Source organism: Natator depressus, chromosome 3 (genome assembly GCF_965152275.1).
Source record: "Natator depressus isolate rNatDep1 chromosome 3, rNatDep2.hap1, whole genome shotgun sequence".
Lineage (NCBI taxonomy): Eukaryota > Metazoa > Chordata > Testudines > Cheloniidae > Natator > Natator depressus.
Window position 1 is genome coordinate 171,558,099 of NC_134236.1, and position 6,000 is coordinate 171,564,098.

Here is a 6,000-nt window from a genome sequence, read left to right on the forward strand (position 1 = left end):
AAAGAAAGCTAGCAGGTTGGTTTGACATGATTTGTTCTTGACAAATCCACGCTGACTGTTACTTATCACCTTATTATCTTCTAGATGTTTGCAACATGATTGCTTAATTATTTGCTCCATTATCTTTCCGGTACAGAAGTTAAGCTGACTGGTCTGTAATTCCCCGGGTTGTTCTTATTTCCCTTTTTATAGATTGGCACTATATTTTCCCCTTTTCCACTCCTCTAGAATCTCTGTCTTCCATGACATTTCAAAGAGAATCGCTAATAGCTCAGATATTTCCTCAGTCAGCTCCTTGTGTATTCTAGGATGCATTTCATTAGGCCCCGCTGACTTGAAGACATCTGATTTAAGTAATTTTTAACTGGTTCTTCCCCTATTTTAGCCTCCAATCCTACCTCATTTTCACTGACATTCACTATGTTAGACCTCCTATCACCACCAACCTTCTTAGTAAAAACTGCAACAAAGGAGTCATTAAGCACCTCTGCCATTTCCACGTTTTCTTTTATTATTTTCCCCCACCCATTGAGTAATGGACCTACCCTGTCCTTGGTCTTCCTCATGCTTCTAATGCATTTGTAAAATGTTTTCTTGTTACCCTTTATGACTCTATCTAGTTTGATCTCTGAAAACATCCACTCAATTTGCAGCAGCAGTCAAAAAAGCGACCAGAATGTTGGGAATCATTAAGAAGGGGATAGATAATAAGACAGAAAATATCATATTGCCTCTATAAATCCATGGTATGCCCACATCTTGAATACAGTGTGTAGATGTGGTCACCCCATCTCAAAAAACACATATTAGAAAAGGTTCAGAAAAGGGCAACGAAAATTATTAGGGATATGGAACAGCTTCTGTATGAGGAGTGATTTATAAGACTGGGACTTTTCATCTTGGAAAAGAGACGACTGGGGGGGGGGATATGATAGAGGTCTATAAAATCATGACTGATGTGGAGAAAGTAAATAAAGTAGTGTTATTTACTCCTTCTCATAACACAAGAACTAGGGGTCACCCAATGAAATTAATAGGCATCAGGTTCAAAAACAAACAAAAAGGAAGTATTTTTTCATACAATGCACAGTTAACCTGTGGAACACTTTTCCAGAGGATGTTATGAAGACCCAGACTAACAGGGTTCAAAAAAGAATTAGGTAAGTTCATGGAAGATAGCCATTGATGGACCTATTAGCCAGGATGGGCAGGAGTGGTGTCCCTAGTCTCTTTTTGCCAGAAGCTGGGAATGGGTGACAGGGAATGGGTCACTTGATTACCTGTTTTGTTTATTCCCTCTAGGGCAGGGGCAGGCAAACTTTTTGGCCTGAGGGCCACATCGGGTTTCTGAAATTGTATGGAGGGCCTGTTAGGGGAGGCACAGCCGCCCCTCCCCCGCTTCTCACCTCCTGCTGGCTCCCCGGGACTCCTACCCCATCCAACCCCTCCGTTCCCTGACTGCCCCCCAGAACCTCTGCCTGCCCCCCACTTCCCCATCCAACCCCTCCTCTCATTCCTGACTGCCCCCCCAGGACCCCTGCCCCATCCAAGCATCCCTTCTCACTGATCGCCCCTGGAACCCCTGCCCCCCCATCCAGACCCCCTCTCCTTCCTGACTGCCCCCCCCAGGACACTTGCCCCCATTCAACACCCCTGTTCCCCACCCTCTGACCGCCCCGACCCCTATCCACACCCTTCCCCCCTGACCACCACCCTGAACTCCTCTGCCCTCTATCCAACCCCCCTGCTCCCTTACTGTGCTGCCTGAACGCCAGTGGTGGGCAGTGCTACAGCTGCACCGCACAGATCACCAGGACGCTCACGCAGCGCTGAGCACAGGGTCAGGCCACAGCTCTGCAGCTGCGCTGCTCGGCAAGAGCTCGCAGCCCCACTGCGCAGAGCATTGCACTGGCGGTGCAGGGAGCGGAGCGGAGTGGGGAAAGGGGGGAACAGCAGGGGAGGGGCCGGGGCTAGCATCCTGGGCCAGGAGCTCAGGAGCCAGGCAGAAGGGTCCCGTGGGCTGGATATGGCCCGTGGGCCATAGTTTGCCCACCTCTGCTCTAGGTCACCTACCTTTGGCCACTGTCGGAAGACACGATATTGGGCTAGATGGACCTTTAGTCTGATCCAGTATGGCTGTTCTTAATCCTTCTGAAATGCCTTCATCCCCACAAAAACACCCAGATGACCTAAGATACAGGTATTTTGAACAGAAGCAACCTTATAAACGAATTGCTTTGCAAAAAGCTTTGAGATATTAGACTGTTTTGAGTTATGCAGTCATAAAAACACAAAAAACCCACCACACTTTACATTCATACAACTAGAAAAATAATTTATATCAAAAGAAAATAATTGCTCTTGGGTTCTTGAAACCTTCTAGGACAAATTTCAGCCCAGCATCAACTTTTACTGCCAAGTTATAAAATCTTATAGAGGCTGATAATGGAAATAGTGATGGAGAAAACTTTGGCGTTATGAATGGTGACACAATGGGACCTCTGTGCCCAGAAGTTCTGCACACAAAAGGCTGCCAGGATTGGAATCTATAAAATAATATAACATTTTCTTTTTTCCTCATTCAAAACAGCAGCCTCTAGCACAAAGCTAATACTTGGCTGTAATATTCCATTTTACAAAGAAACATGCAGAATTGTAATTTTTCTTCTGTCCTCTTTGCTGGTGAAACAATTTTGAATGGAATGTAGGGAGTCTTCCTAATTAGCCAGTATACAAAGATTAGCTGTTTTCTATGAACACTGATGTTGCTGAACCATGCATTACCACCTTCAGAAACAGGAACTCATTGAAAATTAATTCAGTAACAAATATTTCTTCCAATCCTTAGAACGCTTTTTATCCTCTGAATTTCAAGGGGAAAGAAGAACCTGATCAATGGGGCAATTTCTCTCAAAAGAGAAGCTGAAATCACAACTAAATACTGTTAATTTTCACTTATACCTTTAAAGTGACATGTATGGGTGGGAAGGGAATACAGGAGTCAAAGATCTGTAAAAATGGCAGGTCACTTTGAGTCATGGTGTCATTAAGCCACACAGGATGATAACTTACAGCAAGAGCCAAGACAGAATTCAGATACTGCTACTTGAGCTAAAGGAGAATCTCTTTTAGTAATTAGCAATATAGAGTCTATGGCACCCAGCTGAGCAGTTCTGATTCCATCCAGTGGAGGATAACAGCATACATAAAACTGCCAGCTCATTACAGTATGATCAATTCAGCTCTTATGTTTTCTCAACAGAAAAGTTGAATATTGAGACCATCTTTGCCTTACTTCCGGAACAGAACGTTTTTGGATGGCAACAGTCAAACACCACTACCACCCTAAAATGTAGGGCAGTACTACCGAAAGCTTCATCAAAATGTCAACTTCTGACATTTTTCAGCCAGCTCTGCTATTGTCTGTTAACATTTTTATAACACTCATAACTTAATATTTCTTCCTTTTCTCATGGAATTTGATGGTACTAGTCTCACTATAAGCAGAGAAGGATTTGACCTTGAATTTATGTATCTGGAGCCCAATTCTGCAAGGTGCAAAGAGCCTTCTATTTCACACTATGTACAACTCCCTTGGCTTCAGCTGACTTTCAATGGCATTCAGCACCTGGCAGAACTGGGCCCTAAATGACGGTGTTGGCTGGGTAAGCACTACTGTTTGTTCACACACCCAGCCAGCCCTCAAAGAGCTATGGCCTCTTGTTAGGAAAGGTGATGTGGCTCTGGAAGAAATTCTGAGAAAGGGTCATGGGTGTCTCGGTCTTCCTCACTCAGAGCATAAAAAAGAGTCAAACACAAACAGGTGATCTATATTTCTGCTCTCTCCGAGCTGTCACCTGCCAAGTTAAATACAGTTCATACCCTGAACTGGATGCCAGTTCATTTCCAGGTGAAATTCAAGATATTAATTACAATCTATATAGCCCTGAATGGCTAAAGGTCCAGTTTTCTTTAAGAGCTGGTCTATGCTCAGTTTTTGTACCGCTATAACTATACCAGTTTCTAAACAGATAAAGCAGTAGAAGCCACTGGTGTGGATGCAGTTTTACTAACATAATTTATTCCTGTATAGCTTATTCCTGTATACTTATAAGCAATAAAAAAAAACCTGTGTAGACAAGCCTGAAGACAGTTTCCTTCTCCAGACCTTACACTTGGTTTTGCAAGAACATTTAAGCTATCGTCCAAAGCGGAATGTAGGAACTAGGCACAAGGTGTTTTTAGGGGTACACTGCTGATCCACTGGATCAGGAAATCCACCTGATCCCAAAGACAATGCTGTAGAAGGCAACTCTTTGTTCAGATTCTTTAGTAACAGTAAGCACGGGAATTTCCCTTAGCAATTCTCCTAGCTGATATTCCTTGTTTCAGGGTAGTTGACTTGATAGTCTTGGGGGAGACAAGCATGCCGGCTAGCCTAAATTATATAAAGGGAACCTAAATACCGCAGTGACACTACTCAGAGCTTCCAGGGCTGAGAGTTATTTTCTTCTTATCACCAGCCTCCAGCATGAGGAAGTCTTGCCTGTACTAGCTGGGTGTTAGCTCTTTAATGTAACCAGTCTGTCAGAGACTTAGGGTTAGTCTACCCTGGCAACGCTAAAGTGCTGCCACGGCAGCGCTTTAACGTGGCTTGTGTGGTTGTGGCATAGCGCTGGGAGAGAGCTCTCCCAGTGCTCTTAAAGAAAAAAAAACCCCACCACCTCCACGAGGGGTACAGCTCCTAGCGATGATGAACTGTCTAGACCGGCACTTTACGGTGCTGAAACTTGCTTCGCTCCGGGGGGGAGGGAGGGGGTGTTTTTTCCACACCCGAGAGAGAAAGTTGCAGCGTTGTAAATTGCCAGTGTAGACAAGTGTTTAAGCACTCTCCTCTGGGCTACACCAGCTCTATCTTTGCATTTCAGATATTTGCTCCCCAGCTTCTGAACTTCTTCAAAATGTCTTCCTGATTATTGGATAGCCATGGAAATCCTAGATCCTCTGTTCCCAAAGCAACAGGTCCAGTGTGCTACAGTTTACCAGTTTTATCTTAGGCCACCACTTGTGTTACGCACAATTCTTGAGTTCAATTCAACAACAGAAGGAACCTTACTGAAGAAAGACTAGAGACTGAAACAAAAAATGATGGGAGATGAAAACAAATGGTTACATATAAACAAAATCATAACATGCATTCTCAAGCCTGAACTTAACAAACAAATTATCCTCCTGTCTAACGAAGTTTAGCTCACCCCAAGGTCTTTGCCGCATTTTCAGCCAGCCTGACTGCGATCCCTTTTTTATGAAGTAAGCCCATTGTCAGTTTACTTACTAGGCAAAGGACACCAGGGTATCCAGAACTGACCTTTAATGTTCACCTCAAAATAGGGTGTCTTCCCTGCCCCAGCTGTTTACCTCTTCCTGTTAATTTCCTTCTGAAATCTCCGCCAGTTCTTCATTAGTGTTTGTCTTAGAATGCTAATAGACACATACTACACAACGATCCACCATGGAGATAAGCATCTCCCACCCTAGCTGGAGGAGTTGTCTCAAGAGACACTGCTTTTAACTACAGAGCTAGAGAATGTCATTAGCAGTAGATATACATAACTCTGCACATTTACTGTACTTATATTGCACAATGTTTATGATGATCACTGTGACATAGGCTTTACATGACCCATTTTGATGAATACATGGGATCCTATACCCCTGTGTACATCTGTGACCTCTGCCAGATGGCATCAAGAGGTCCTTCGGTTACAGCCACAGTGATGCGTGCCTTTATAAATATCATGGGACAATGACTTTGGTTTACTATATTTGTACAGCGTATAGCATAATGGGCCCTGGTCCTTTTGATCTCTAGGTACTACTGCTATGTAAATGGTAAAGAATAGGAGCAACTCATATCACATGTAAAATCACAAAGTACTCTCTCGATTTCCTGATAGATGACAATATTCTAGAGTATATTTGGAATACTTTGATAATCTT